This window comes from Diplotaxodon limnothrissa, linkage group LG2, assembly GCF_057381915.1.
Source record: "Diplotaxodon limnothrissa isolate DT_005_m linkage group LG2, D_limnothrissa_male_GT1.1, whole genome shotgun sequence".
Taxonomy (NCBI): Eukaryota; Metazoa; Chordata; class Actinopteri; order Cichliformes; family Cichlidae; genus Diplotaxodon; species Diplotaxodon limnothrissa.
In genome coordinates, this window is record NC_140597.1 from 12,909,981 (window position 1) to 12,926,309 (window position 16,329).

The window sequence follows — 16,329 nt, forward strand, 5'->3', positions numbered from 1 at the left end:
CCTCCTCCCACTCCATCCCCTTTCTCCCCCCAATGACTAATCCCCCACGCCGCAGAGCCACGGAGGACTGTGACGTTTGTCACCGTTTTATCTGATCACCCTGAATTAGAGGAGGCAAGAGAAGAATCCTAAAGATGGGAATCAAACCTCAGACCTCACCCTCAAAGTGGCGGATGGCATAAGCTCAAGTGACAGCAGGCTTGCCATCGAAGCCGGCCGCAAACCTCAGGGAGAATATCTCCAATTCAGTCGCTCCTGCTGCACAATAAACCTGGATCTACGCTTAACAGTGGCAGAATGCACAGGGGGGAACCCTCCAGCTCGACCATAAAACCACAATCTCACCCTCGGAGGCTTTTTATGTTTGTCCAACAGCAGAACGCAGCAACGCGGCTACATTAATTCATTAATATTCTTTTATTAAATAACACCACTGTTCAAGTGGATTCTCCAGTTGTTCCAGGAAGTACGCTGGACCTGCTCTACTGTGCAAAATCGACCTTAAGGCCAAATGTGATTACAACGGTCTCGCCTTACTGGCTGAGACACATGAAGCTTCTAATGCAGCTGGATGATTTCACATCACGAGTTTCACAGGAAATTATGGGAGCGAGATGACAGTGGGGTAGTGGGGAATAGGGTCAAAGGTCAAGCGTGTAGGAAGAGAAAACATGGCAGATTCCCACGGAAGCGTCTCCGGAAACATGTGTTTGAAAACCACCAGTACTTAGCTCAGTATCAGAGAGGCAGATGCAGTTTGTATGTAAATACACTCCCCCCTTTCTCTTTCTCTCTCGCTCCCTCCCTCCCTCCTTCATGTGGAGCAGGTCTCTCTCTCTCCCCCTTTCTAGTACACACGCGCGCGCACGCGCACATACACGTACGCACACATGGAACAGAAGGAAGGAGGAGAACCGGAAAGCCGGAGACTGGTGGGACCGGACTGACTAGATTCCCAAGCGGTGACGCGGTGGATATTCATCATCAGCTGCCCTCCTGTCCACCTTTGATAGTTTACACTGATACTCTTGTGCCTTTATTTGCCTTCACACCATGTTAACGGCACGTAGGCTCCAGAAAACAAGCTCATTAAAGGGGGGTGTTAAGCACGGAGGAAAAGGGAGTTTAATTTGATGCTACAGGTGCTCAAAGCGGCCTCAGGTGCCGCAGAGGATCAGATATGGAGAATGATGTATGCCCCCACGTCTGCGCGTCTGGTTTATTAGCAGCCGTGGATGAATAGACTGTTTTGTTGCCAAGAGTCCCCAAAGGCAGATTAGCTCTTATATTCCAAGACAAACCTCAGATGATAAAGACACTGCCTTTTCACATTCTCTGAACACCGAGCGTCCCGTACAACTCCTACAGATCGAGCTTAAATGAAGCCCCAGTGAGTTTATGATGATGCTCCTATATGCACTACAGGGACCCGCGCGCACACTCTGCCCTACTGTACTGTCCTCCCGGAATGCATTAGCCAGGATTACCGTGGGGTTAGTTCCAGGTTCCGAAAGGTTTATCAACCCAAAGTGACCCACAGGAACGCATTTTATTACTAACAGTCACGGGGGTAATGCTGAGCGGGGAGGGGATCGATACGGATCAATAGCACTGTAGTGTAACACTGGTAAAAAAAAAAAAAAAAAAAAAAGCCATCTGAGGAGATTAGGCAGAGAATATGAAGGTCCAGTCGCGCTGAATGGATTTGTTTTATTTATTTATTTATTTATTTTTACCAACAAGTGTTTTAAAAAGAGCTCCTGCTCGACACAAACGCCCGTGTGCCTTCGGAGATTCAACCTCCATCGAATATGTGTTTTTTAATTAAGGCATAAGTGCTCATCCAAGCGAAACTGAATACAAAGTGAATGTGTTTCGGGCTATTCTCGTGCGTAAAACGTCTCCTGCAGTCCGACAGAAGGAGCTCGAGTCAAAATATTTGAAATATTTAGCATGAACGTAGTTATGTGCAGATAGAAGAAAAAGATTTTGTGTATGGATCGCGTATTTATGTGCAGAGAAGTTCCTACCTGGACCGGGTAAGAGCTGCGCGGTTCCCCGGCTCTGAGCGCTCCAGCCTGGCTACAGGCTCCGCTCCTCCTCGGCACCAAGACGGAGCCGCTCCAGACCTCCCGGGAAAAAAAAAAGAAAAATAAGAATCCCGAAAATCAAATCTCTAAATAAACCAAACAATCCAGTCAGACAGCCAGGGGTGGTGATTACTCCAATTTCTCTCAAATCTCTGTCCACTCTGAGTGTCGTGATCAGCGCTGCGCGTCAGCCCGACAGTCCTTCCTCTCACCGGAGGAGCGGCTGGAGCTGGAGTCCAGCCGGGGAGGAGGGGGCAGACCCGTCCGGGCGAGGAGGGGTGGGGAGGAGTTGGGTCACTCAGTTACTCCGCAGAAACGTTACCGCCGCCCGGGCTCTACGGACAGCGGCAGCAGCAGCAGCATCCTCCGCTGGTGGCACGCGTGGGGAGATGTTGGGGTGGAGGTGGACGGAGCAATGGGACAGGGCAGCAGTGTTTTTTTTGTTTTGTTATTTTTTGGGGTTTTTTTTAGAAAAAACGACCTGAGCAACAAACACAAGGTCCGGGAGCTGTCAGCAGCGGGTCTCCAGGTAGTTCCCACTCAGAAGCGCGGTCACCGCTCAGCCGCCTCAAACTCTGTCCGCCTTCCCGGTCCAGCACGGAGCAGGTCGCGCGACTGCACCGTGAGTGCTGAGAAAGTGGAGTGAATCCAAACGAGTGCGCTCGCGCTTCTCTCTCTCTCTCTCTCTCCCTCCCGGTCTCTATCTCGCTCTCTTCCCCATCCTCCCCCTCCCTCACCCATACACTCTATACACTACACCGGAGGGGGCGGGGGCGGAGCGAGCATCCACCCCAACAACTTCGTGGATTTCCCAACATTTTTTCTCTCTTCAAATCAAACATTTGGCGACTTCCCCGCTGCCGTCACCCCCGTATTCTATGTGAATACACCTGATTTTATATTTGATGTATCTTTATAAGGTGTCGTGTCTCGGCCATAGGTCCGAGCCTGCGCGCACCCGAGATGGCAGACCAAAGTGCGCACACGCTGTGACCCTCGCATTTAAACCCGTCTCTGCATTTTCACACGCACATACAGTAAATTAATGCTTCTACCTCTTTCTGTTTTCTCGCGTCTCTCCCTCTCTCGCTCTTTAATTATATCCAGGGGTCTCTCTTCCTTCTCCCTCTCTCGCTCGGCTCCGTCCGGCCACAGAGGAGGAAAGCTGCCGTCTCTCGCGCTCTGAGCGCCACCTACAGTCGGCAAGTGGCACGTGAGAAGATGAGAGCGAGCGGAGGCTCTGCTTCCCGGCCGCCGTGCAGCAGAGGCAGCACGGGAAAGGCAACAAAATGGAGCCCGTCGTGGAAAATCTATAGAAAGCTTATTTATTGGACGTAACGCCCGATAGAGCCCGTGAACCCGGCGCAGCATGTGGTGGAGGGGAAGCAGTTATCCAAAGCAGCTTACTGAACACCGATATTACACAGGGCACATATGGATTATGATTTTGCATATGCCTCAGTTTTTGTGCATCTGCTTACGAGCTAATCCCGAAGCAGTGAAAACAGTCTTTAACGTGCATGTATGAGGAAGGCCGTTACCGCAAAACACAAAAGTCTTTCTTTTTTCTCACGCAGAGGCCCCAAAATTACAATGAATCTTTGTTTAAATTTTTTTTTCTTTTAATTAATAATTTTCCCCAGAGAAAAGCTGCGAGTTACTGTCATGTTTTGCAGTATCGTCTGTGAAATGCTCATTTATTCTGATTACTCTGGCATCTCTGGACTGTAAGTGGTGTAGAATTACAGATACCTTTAAAATTGCACTGTGTAGAATTACTGATGCAAGTTTTGCATAAAAAAATCAATTAGACGCGATATTACAGAAGGGGAAATTATTAGCACGCATTTGTTTGAGTATTGAAAGTAAACATACTAATAATGCAGAATGGATTACTGAAGAATGGCTAATCTAAAATAGCTGGACTGCTGGATTTATTAAATATTATGTGCATGTATGTACTTATATTGTGAAATGTTAATATTCTTTAAAGTTCATAAATAACACAGCTGATTCATTGAAATACTGGACTCAACCAAAGTGTACCCTGTCCACTTTGACAGGTTTCTAACAAAACACCACAGAGAGGATCACAACTTTACAGAAAAGAACAAGAAGGATACAAAAACACACATGAAAAGTTTACAAACAGACAAATGACACACAAATAACAATGGACACACACACACACACACACACACACACACACACACACACACACACACACAAAGCTACCACAAAGGGACAAAAAGTACCTGCAGATACAAAAATGACCAATAAATTACAAAATGATCAAACAACACAGTTTTCAATGAAAAGTGTTCACTCCACTGTGGGTGTTCCTGTGTGGAGTGGAATGAAGCTGGATTGTACACTGATGGTGTAGCTGCCGTTGGCTGTTTGTGGGTATAGCGACAGAGAGCTATATTTGCTGTATGCTTCTGGAATGGAAATATTAGAGGCATGCGACAGTAATTGGGTGAATAACCTGTCCAATAAGTTGATGCATGTATTGTTTTATTATGGCGAGCCAAAGTCCCATCTGCAGGATGAACATGTTCTGCAATATTATTGGATTGTTGACCAGTTGTTGAACTCCCTGACGAGCTCTATTAACTATTTGGGGCGTTCTGAACATTAATAACTGTTTGCACAAGGGTTGATTTTCCATGTTGCTTGACTTTTATGAGCTATATTTACTGTAGCCACTTTGCTGCCTGGCTAATCAAGGTCTCTGTAAATAGCAGTTTGCACTTTTGGTTAATTACAGAGACATTAAGATCAGAGAAATTGGAGGGTTGGTGAGCAGAGTTGAGGATAGCTCATGTGCTAGGATCCACGGAGCCTTTATTTAACATCGCATTCCCGACTGACATGCACAGCACTGCAGCGGGCGTAGTGATGGGCTGCTCATTATCCTTCCTCAGATTTCCTTTGGTGCACCTGGATTCAGGTTATACAGTGAAATGTTAACACACTCACTTGCATTTTGGGGATTATGGGTTCTTGTAGCAATATTTGTCTGAAACACTCAATCTGCAAAATATGGTCTAACACAGCGATATCGAACATAAGGGCCAGAATTAGCCCAGCAAAGACTCCAATATGACCCACTGTACTGGAAGATGTGAAGGAGTGAATAGATTTGGACATTTTAACTGTATCTTCATAACATAACTTTTATCTGCTACAGAAATGTCTGTTCCTACACCAGATTTAAAAAAAGAAAGAAAAAAATAGAAAATTTATATTTCATAATGACAGGACAGTCTGTGCAATGAACTTCCACATTTATCACATAGTTTCATTGGTCCAGCCCACTTCCGATCAAAGTGGCCACGATATAAATCGACTTTGCCGTGTCTGAGATAATGTCTTCTGATGAACGATCAAAGCCTGACTTTACTTTGGAATATTTGTGATTTTCTTTTTTTTTTTCCTTCATCTTCAAAATCTAAAACACACACTAACACAGAAAGATTGGTAGTTGTGTTAAACTGGACCTGGATGTGCTGCTCGCTGTAAGACGTAATAACGGAAAAGAGCTGAATACCTTTTCCAAACATAACCTAATAATACAGCTAGACCATGTCTTTTATCCTGTCTTCCTTCTCTCACCCTGTCTGGTCGCAGCAGATGGCCCCGCCCCTCCCTGAGCCCGGTTCTGCTGGAGGTTTCTTCCTGTTCAAAGGGAGTTTTTCCTTCCCACTGTCGCCAAAGTGCTTGCTCATAGGGGGTTATATGATTGCTGGGTTCTTCTCTGTATGTATTAGTGTAGGGTCTTTAACCAACAATACAAAGTGCCTTGAGGTGACTGTTGACGCTGTATTAATACAATTGAATTGAATATGAGTTAATTAAAAATGCTGTATACAGTTTTAGGTTGTTTTTGTTTGTGCTGTATGATCGAGGGTTCACATAAATTCATATCAGACTTCTCAGCGTGCGTTGTTTGACAGTTAAATCTCTCTAGGGAGCACTGTTTTTGCTGATTGCTGTCATTTCACCTTCTGAATATAAACTGGGAATAGCATGAATCATGATGGATGTCAAAAACATAAGTTTTTGTTTGTTTTTTAAAAAAAAAAAAGGTGGCACCGTCATCATCGTCACTGATCTTGGATTTGGGGTGTTTGGTGAGATTCTCCTCCGTGTTAACATGAATCACCGCGTCACTGCTACGCTGATCAGATCTGGTACCCAGGGAGTTCAGTGACATCAGTAATCACGTTAAAGCTGTCATTAGACGACGCTAAACATCTCAGAAACTACACTTGTGACTGACTGGTATTAAAAACAACCAACACAAGTGCACCAGCAGCAGGACTGTGTGCACAGGTTCATGGCTTCACGCCGTTGACACCAAGTTGTGAGTCTGCCAGCTGCATAAAGATGATAACCAGGTAACGGTTTCTTTTCTTTTTTGGGGGGGTCCAGTCAACTGTCCAGTCTGGGCGAGCCTGCACCTACTGCATCTCCTGACAGGAGCGAGCCCTGACATCGTCTTCTGCTGTTGCGGCCCATCTGCCTCAAACTTTGACATGTTGTGGGTCTGAGTTGCTTTTCTGCCCAGTGCAGCCATAAAGAGCGGTTATCTGAGGTACTGTAGCCTTGCTGTCAGCTCCAACCCATACTCCTCTGACCTCTCTCGTCAAAGAGGCGCTTTCGTTTGTAGAACTGCCACCCACCGGACGCCTTTTGTTTTTTCCAGCACTGTCAGTAAACTCACAGTAAATACTGCGAGATTAACGGGCTCAGAAATTGTTAGACAGCGAAAACCTCAGCCTGATGTTAGACGAGCAACTCTCAAGTTTTAGCGTCTCGCTTTTATGCCGTGCAGCTGCTACACGATTGGCTGATTGGAGATTTGCATGACTAAACAGGTGTACAGGTGTTTGTAATAAAGACCTTGATGACTGCAGATTTACAAGTTCAAACAACTGCAGTCAAATAAATTAGCAAATTAAATATGAGGGTTTACATAACATGTCGTGTCATCACGTTCATATTTGTTGGGCTGCAAATGAAAAAAAAAAACATCACAGATAATGCTTCAACTCAGCTTAGTTTCATTTCCAAGGTGCTGCCGTCATCAACAACAATGAATATCACTAAGTCGCAGCATGGACCCACACACGCTTGTTGCCTTTCAGACTTTAGTTTGCAGCCATTTTTCTTTTTTCTGCTGCACTCAGATGGATGTATTTCATTTTTTCTGTTATGAAATCTGTTACAATAAGCTCAGCAGTTTTCTCCCAGGATAGAGATGTAAGATATACAGAGATAGTGTATGATAGACAATGGTGATTTTGTTTTCCACTCCAACGTGCCCCTTAAGGGTGGTTTCAGTGCTGAATAAGCTTACCTCCCAGAAGAAATGTTTCAAATGAATGGGCCTATTTCTCAGCATGTCTTTATTTCAGTTCACAAAAGGAAGTCAAATACAAAGTAAAACACAATTTCATTACAATAATAATCACAATAATAAAATGCTTCTTGGCTGCCGGAGCAATCCATAGCTTTCTGAGAGTCCTGGAGGGCAAAAGCACCAAGCCGGCCAACGCTGGACACTCCTCAGAGCTGGAACACAGGATGGACAGATTTCCATCTGATTCTCACTATGATTATTTAAATTAGCTCTTAACTAAATGTCTGTTATTTTTATCTAAAATGGAAAGGACGCTATTATTTTTGTTATATTCTACAGCACAGGTGTCGAACTCCAGGCCTCGAGGGCCGGTGTCCTGCAGGTTTTAGATCTCACCTTGGGTCAACACACCTGAATCAAATGATTAGTTCATTACCAGGCCTGTGGAGAACTTCATGACATGTTGAGGAGGTAATTTAGCCATTTAAATCAGCCGTGTTGGATCAAGGACACATCTAAAACTTGCAGGACACCCTTGAGGCCTGGAGTTTGACACCCCTGTTCTACAGGGTCAACAGCCAAATAAAAGGTGATAATGAAAATAACGGGCAGGAATCATGAGAAAGCATCACTGTGACCCTTCATGCAGAAATATAAAAATCCCACAACATGACAACATGAAAGGAGCAGTCTTGCAATTCTTCTTTGTGAGACACTTTCACACACCAGACATGTTAAATTTATGCAGAAATTTAGTCAAAATATTTTTTTGGACTCGTCTATTCTTAATGCAGCCGTTCACACCGAACACGAATTTCACAGGAAAAATTTGCAGAATTTTAGTTGTGAAAATGCGCACTAGTACTCATCACACAGGGTGATATACAGAAATGTGGAAATAGGGAAATAATCCTAATTTCTGACTTTTTTTTAGTGCAATTTTTGGGTTTGAATCTTTTGTAAAAACACAACATTTTTCATGTTTCTATACTTTGTACAGGTTCACATCCTAAAAGTATGGAATTTTGTGTCATTTTTGTCAACACACTCATGTGTAAAGACCTCTACTTCCTGTATTTCATTCCCATTAGCTCTCTCCTGACTGTTTTATCAAAATAAGGCAGTAGATTGTAAAGCGCAATTTTGAAATGAAGCAGTTTGTGATCTAAAAGAGAACTGATCGTCCACCCGTTGACTACATGGTTTTCAAAGACGCTGAATTACTGGTAAATCCACTTTTTAATCTAAGAACTGGTATTATTAGCATTCTTTATAACTATATTTGTGGAAGGAGATACAGAGATACAGTTCACGCTAATCTTTATGCTCCAACTTGGTTCTACCTGCTTGTTAATGAATGCAGTCAAGTTGTAGTCCTGACTAATAATGATCATCATCATCAATTATTTATTCTTGAAGTCTTTGTGACACCAGGGAAGACAATCAGAGGCCAGGTTCAAAGAGCCCCCCGAGCTACTGTCAGTCACCTGCATTTGATTTTGTTCCATTAGTCTATGTTGCTGTGGCAGTGCAGGATGATGTCACCAAAACCGAGCCCAGAGCCCAGGGGTCAGGAGTCATTTCTCTTCAGAAAGTTAAAAGAGGAAATAAAGGCAGGAAACAATAACAAAAACGTCATCAAGCGAGAGACGTAAATAGAAACACAGAGACAGATAAAGTTGAGAAACACACAATTACAAGATGTGACCTCAGTCCAACAATGGCTAAGAGGTCACATTAACATAACTAATCATTAACATAATTAAGACATGACTTTTATTTCACCATTTCCCATTTGTGTTGCTCTTTTTCAAGCTTCGGTAGAATTTGCAGAGTGTTTGCAGACACGTCAGCATCTTCCATGCAAATTAGGAGTGACCGTGACTATGCTACAAATAAAGCAATCACAAGGAGAGTTTTGAAGCAGCACCATATACCTCTCTGCAACCACTTGTAACTGGTTAGGGAATTCTCACCAACTAGTCTGTGCACCTGTGAGACTGGGGTCCAACATTTTTATGACACAGCATTTAAACTGTTTGGTTTAAACTAAGAAAAGCAAATTTACAGATAATATATATATAATGCAACATTGCAATAAAAAGCAAAAAGGTTTTAAAGAAAACTGTCAGCAGTTTCAATATGTAGCATCTGTTTTGTTCTCTGATAGCCAACCTCGGTTGTCTGGCACTGACTCTGAGTTAAAACAAGACAGCCAGCAGTTCTGTCGATACCGTTTAGTTTCTGTCTGTTTCCTCGGTTTGTTTTTCCTCCTCTTCTTCCTGAAGACATGCCGCAGCAGGTTTGTCTCCAGAGGAGTTTAAACCTCTGCGGTCAACTTCGTCTCCCAGCATCCCTCTCAGTAATTAACCCTCCAGCCTGTGTGGCCCCCGCTGATCAGCTGTAATATCCCTATCAATATTCTCTGTCTGTCCTCTGTTGCTCTTTGCTGCACTCACACTCATAATCACAGTTATGAAGTTAGTTCAGACATAAAAGTTCCCTTTGTTCAGTTACCAAAGTGTTTGCAGGAGTTATGGACGGTAATGTCTCTGCTGTTCCTTACATTGATCTGCTGTTTGTTATGTTAGTCATAGCTGTAAGAAAAGGTAAAAAAACAAAACAAAAGAATATTGTTATTTACAGATGTCTGTCTGTCCATGTTGGTCAAACAGAGATCTTGTTACAGAATAATCCAAAGTAGGAATAACATTCTTGGATTTGGGAGTTTTGGTTGGAATAACCAAAACTTTTCAATATGGCCTGACTGACCTTGAAATAATAAACATTTAAACAAGAAAAGGAACAGATTATTTGATTTGCCACTGGATTGGTAGATTTCATGAATATGAAACTTTAGTGATTCATTTGTTCATCCGGTCCTCCAGACACGGATTTCCTTACATGTAAACGTGATGAGGAAACCAATTTAATTGTGCAGAAATGTAATTTCGGCCAGAACCACTGCAATTCAGTTTACTTGTATAGCATCCTTTAGACGTGCAGTGAAATCAGGCCCAAGTAGTCAAAGAACCACGTGCTTGGACAAACAAACATGTGAGCAGTCATAGGATGACAGTCGTGTATAACTGGCGTAGGGCTCTGTTTTTTGGACCTCACTGCCCCTCTATGTACATGCACTGGAAACACAGGGCTGTGCATCCGTGCACAGAACGGAGCAGCTATCACTTACAACGGATGTGACTTTGCAGCATGGCATCACAGCACTGAGTAATGACCCCTGATCTGTTTATTTGTACTTCTGGATAGAATTTATCATCTCTTTGGCCTTATTTGTAGTGATTCGTGTCCATGTTTATACAATTTATATTTTCCACTTTAAAAAAAAGCCCACATCCGGAGCCGGTGGTGGAGAGAATCATTTTATCAGTCGTAGCACAGACTGGAGTTTGATTAAATACAACTTTGTTAGTTTAAGGTGTTTTTCTGCCCAGTTTGATTAAAAATGCATTTTTGGGACACAAATCAGATTGTTTTCATGACTATTTCCTGTTTTGCTAAGAGAAGGGGGTGGACACTGACCACAGCAGAGAGGCATGAAAAGAAAGAGCTGGGCTGGAGGTGCAAAAGTCCTTGCAGGTGCATTAGTTACTGTGTGCAGACCAAAGAGACTTAAATCGTGTGGATGGTCAGCTGATCTGTTTGCCTTGTGTTTGGAGATTAATAACACATTTTGAAATGTAATATTTCACAGCAGCTGTGGCTAAAAATGCAAACATATCAAGAGTGGTTCCTTTTAAATCAGCAGCCCCCCAAAAAGCGCTTCCCTTCTCATTGTAGCTGATTTCATGTTACTGAATTTCTGTTAATTCTGATTCAGACCTGTGTGATCATAAAAATATTCCTTTCAGCAGAGGAGTTCAGCTGGGGTTACACTTTTAATCTTCTACATTTCCCTGACAAATGGTGTTTTTACTGCAATACACTCATTTTGAGACCTTTAGCTTGTACAGATTACGCCAGTGTTTCCCAACCTTTTGGAGCCACGGCACATATTTCACGTTAGAAAAATCAGACGGCACACCGCCAAACAAAAATGTCACAAAAGCATATTGATCATTTTTGCCTGCGCACCAGCCATTGTGGAATTGGCTCCGTTTGTCCCCGGTATAGTTTTTTGCTTTCTTCTGACCACTACTCATGCTAGGGCCTTCATCTGGGTCAGAATTTCTTCCAGGACCCAAGTCAGACTGGCTACTTATTCTTTTCAAATATTTATCTATTGTGCTGTCTCTCACAGCATGACTATTCTGTAATTTCTTCTTCTTCTTCTTCTGTTTTACTAGCAGTTGGAAACTCATTTAATTAGAGCAGGTAGTTGTACTGCCCTCTAGTGGTAGGTAATGTAATTGTTCTGCCCATTACTCACGCCGGTTGCTTAGAGTACTAATCAGGTGGAAGCAGATAATCTTCCATGGCACACATGATCATTTGGTTGGGCAACACTAGATTACACAAACATCTCAAATCCGATTGGATGTTGTAGATTAGGCAACTTAACAGTAAACAGAAGTGGAGCTCGATTCTTATGTTCTAATTTATTTTATGATATTGTCTTTGAAATTTGACCATTTGCTACTTTTTAAAATTTGGATTTTTGACCCCTTTTTTTTTTAACAAAGCCAATATCGTGCGTAACCTAGAACTAACTGAGAAAAAGAATCACATCCAGAATTAAACATGCTCGACATTAATGGCATTTTCCACTCATGCATTTATTTTAATTAATATTTTCTTTGCTTTTATTCACAATGCAATATTATTTAAGTGAAATGCTGGTACTGATATGTGATATCAGTGTACCTGATTTTATATACATAGTAATGAAGAAGAGCGAACACAGCTTTTATAGTCCAGGGATGAAGAGACCATGGGCACAGTTTTTCCTGTGTGTATGAGCTGTCTTTGTTTCAGTGACAGCCATGTTGTAGTCCCGTGGTGAAGATCTATTCTCTATTATAAAGTATTAACTGATAATAAAGGTGCGAAAGAGTTTTGCATTAAAATCATGAGACAGAGACATAGAAACTAGTGTTAAAAATTTGACCTTTTCTTCCATGTTTTTGACCTTGTCTGTCTTCAACTATTTATATAAATAAGATAAATGTGAACTGAATGAAAATTAATGTTTTATTACTTTCCATACACAGTGGCTGCTGTTTAAAGAGTGCAGGAAACCTTTCCTTTCATTCGAGATGTCCTGAAAGCAACGTGAGAGCAGGAAACACACGGGTGGACTCTTAACTGTTTAGGAAATGAAGTTAATTATGCTGGCAGAAGAACAACAAGATTCATTAAAATCCCACAGTCCTCTGCAGATAATCATCATTAATCATCAAACAAAGAGAAACTGTGCTGTAAAAAATTTCTGCTTCATTGATTTTAAAAAATAGTACCAGACTGTGCTTCACGGCAGAAGTCGACTACGAGTCCCAGAGAGCTGTGCTGCACGAAACATCCAATCAGAGTTCAGCAAAGTTAAACTGCATTAATCCAAGTGGTCCAAAGTGATGGTGTCAGGGGGGCAGGGACAAATGGAAAGAAGCTGATAAGGATATTAATTATTCAACTGAATTATTGAATTATTAATGCGAGGGAATGAATGAAGCAATTCAATGGCACTGTACACAAAAGTAAGGCAAAAAATAAAAGTGACAAATGAGAAATTGCAGGAATGATTTGTAATTTCAGCTGCACAAATGACTCATTCCACGGAACGATTATTAAAAATTTCCCTCCAGACACCTGCGGGCCCAGCAGACCCGTTTGGGCCGAACGCTCAGATTCCAGCTTATCCTCGAGATGCAGTTTGACGCCCAGTACATGACCAAAAGTATGTGGACAGATGAGCATTCCAGCCTTTTAATGATGGCATCGCCCTTCAGTGCTTCCAGCAGACGTTTAGCATTGATGCTCGGAGGCTTTGAAGAGCTTGTCATTCAGGAATGCCATTTTAGACCAGAGTCAGGATCACTAATGATAACAAATGTAACAATGATTAAGTCAGAAACACACGAAAGGAGGAGCTGGGGTGGAGGTGAGCTACAAAGGAACTTGCAGATGTGCAGAAACAGCCTAAACAGCACAGCTTATTAAGACCTACGAACTGAATACTCAGAAGATTATCAACTGAGCTGAATTCAGGTTGTCCACCGAGACTGTGACTGAGTTGCACTATGCGATCTGTGCTCTGTTAGCATCATGGTTCATTTTAAGGTGTTGGATTGGTTTGGGGAAAAACCACTCAGCGGAAATTGTTGATTTAAGGCAGCAAAGAAACAAATACAATCTGCAGAAACTTGCAAGGAACCACGATATTTATTGTCCAAAGCTGGATTCTGGAAAATCTGTGTGGTTGCTCATTATTGTATGGATAAGAAAGAGTAATGTCTGGTTTTGCACTTTTATTGAAAGTGCAGAATTATTTAAACACACCTTTAAATCAACATTTTAAACTCTTGACATTTCAAAGGCTTGAAAAGTACCTTTAAAGTACTTTTAAATGTAACATTAGAAGTAACTGATTAGAGTTGCAGCTGGCAGCAGTGACTGTTGTACAGTTTAATATTCTCTAATGCCTGGCTATATATATCACCAGCAATCAAATATACATACCGTTAAAAAGTACTAAACTTCCCAATGAACTGTTGCAGAGTTAAAGTACGTCCTCACAATATTATCGAACAGCATATCCTGGAAAAACAGAACCTGGTCTGATAAATGTTCATTTCTGCTGACGCTGGCATCAACAGCATGAATCCATGAATCCAATCTGCCTCCTTTAAGCAGTCCAGGCTCCTGCTGGTGATGCTGTAATGGTTCACTTGGCTCACTTTAGGCTCCTTGATGCCAATCAATCATGTTCCCGAGGCCAAGTCTGTATTGCTGCTGACCATGTGCATCTGTTTATCAGCAGTTTACTATCTACTAGTATTACAGCACCTCAATCAACTGGTGTCATGGCCATGACAGTGAGGTTATCTGCTGGTCACATTTCTGCACCCAGGAGAACATGTTTAGAAGTTCTTTCTCTTCTCGGAGTTTTCCGTTGTTAATACAGTTGTCCCTGAGTCTGTATGCCTCTTTCTAAACCTTGTCAAATCTAAAAGACTCAAGTAAAGTATGAGTACCGTCAAACTACACAAGGCTGATTGTTTCATATGTTTCCAGTCTTTCTGCTAACGCAGGTCAAGCTGTTCTGGATTTCTATATTGAACAAATGGAGATCGAAGTGAGCCTTTCTCTCAAACTTCCACAAAACAGGAATGTGTGAAACATTGCTGATCTAAGTTTAAACCTTAAAACAGTGTGCTAAGGTGAGCAGCAGGTTGTGCTTAATTTGACAGCGTTTGCTCATGTTTGTGTGTTAGAAATGTTGCACTATGAGCAGTGACACACACTGTTTGTCATGATCTGACTGAGATGTAGACTTTAGGCTTTAATTCAGGGGGTTTAACAGAGTTTTTGCATTGAGGAGTGCGAAAACAACATCCCTAATTTTCCAAGGTTCAAAATGAACTGGATGAACTCATTTTAAATATCAGGATTTTCTTTAAAGCTGCGATGAAAATCCCTTGTAGTTAATGCAAAAGTTCTAGAAAACCTCTTGAGTGAAAGTTTGCACTTCAACCATAACCTGCTTGTTTGAATTAAAATCCACTGTGTCGGTGGACGGAGGTGAAACTGTAAAAACTGTGGACCTAACTATATATAAACCTGAGCATATACACTCTGAATAAGATGTGCAAACACATCAGAGTTCATCATCGTATCACATCCATGTTATACAACATTTAAGCTGTATATCCCTTGGAGTAGGAAGGATGTAGAGGTCAAAGGTCACGTAGGAAGCAACCTCGCGGTTTAGCCGACCTGCTCGTTTTCTTCATCAGGGAGCTGCTTTACATTCAACGGCCTTGTTTCGTCCCGCTTTAATAAATAGAGTGTAATCTGTAATCTACCTGCTGCCAACGAGCCAAATTAATTAGACGCTGACAGTAAACATCAATTGATAAGATCAGATGAAACTTTATTGATCCCTGAGGGGAAATCAGCGGTTGTAGCGGCAAACGTTAACGGGAAGCCGTAGAAGAAACGAGCGGGGGACACACGGCACCGCTGCGGCGGGAATGTACAAACAAAAACGTGAGGTAAATAAATGTGAGTCAAAGCTTTTAGTTCAGAGTAACAGAGGAGGAACAGTGACATGAAAAATAAGAGCAAAGCTGTGACAGTTAATGAATTATTTGCAGTATGAAAGAGTGACAAATTGCTGGAACACACAGACTCCCAAACACACACTGTTGACAAATTAGATTAACCTCCAGAGGTTTCTTTGGTGTGTGTGTGTGCATGCCCGCATGTGTGTGAAGAGCATAAATAATGAATCTCTGCTGGAAGTTGATAATATTGAAGAGTGTGCAGCTCTCCCGCGGTGGGGTGTGAGCTATCATCAGTTCTGTTCTTTAAGCCGTGCTGGTGGGATGTCTGCTGGTCAGTCGGCCTGCCTCTGTGGCCCAGTTGAGTGTTGTCACTTGACTCTTTCAAACCGTTTTGAATGCAAAGTGCTCGTGAGTCAAACCTCACCTGTGGGGAGGGCTGTGAGGATGAACGTAACAAAAACTAAGTGCATCCTGATGGATTCAAGCCAATGGCCTGATCTTTTATCGTTTGTAATGAAGAGCTTGAAATATTGTGACAAACCAACAATTGTTCAATTTAATACTTCGAATTACGCACGTGTCGTTTAGAGATAATGCGCGCCTTTGTGGTGTTGGGCAGAAAATCAAAAACCTAAATTACCAAAGGCAAATTGTCCGTTTCTTTGGCCATTGTTCTTTATGCTCTCTA

General features: G+C 42.3%; 1 protein-coding gene across 3 annotated transcripts in view; it reads right to left on the bottom strand.

The window, feature by feature from the left end:
* The window catches only part of LOC146638266 (protocadherin-1-like), a 345,805-nt gene extending 343,083 nt beyond the window's left edge, over positions 1-2,722 (bottom strand). For all 3 annotated transcript variants that reach the window (XM_085360799.1, XM_085360785.1, XM_085360807.1), the window contains exon 1: positions 2,031-2,722. The gene's annotated coding sequence lies outside the window, so the exon portion shown is untranslated. The remainder of the gene's footprint in view (positions 1-2,030) is intronic.
* Between the last annotated feature and the right edge of the window lie 13,607 nt (positions 2,723-16,329).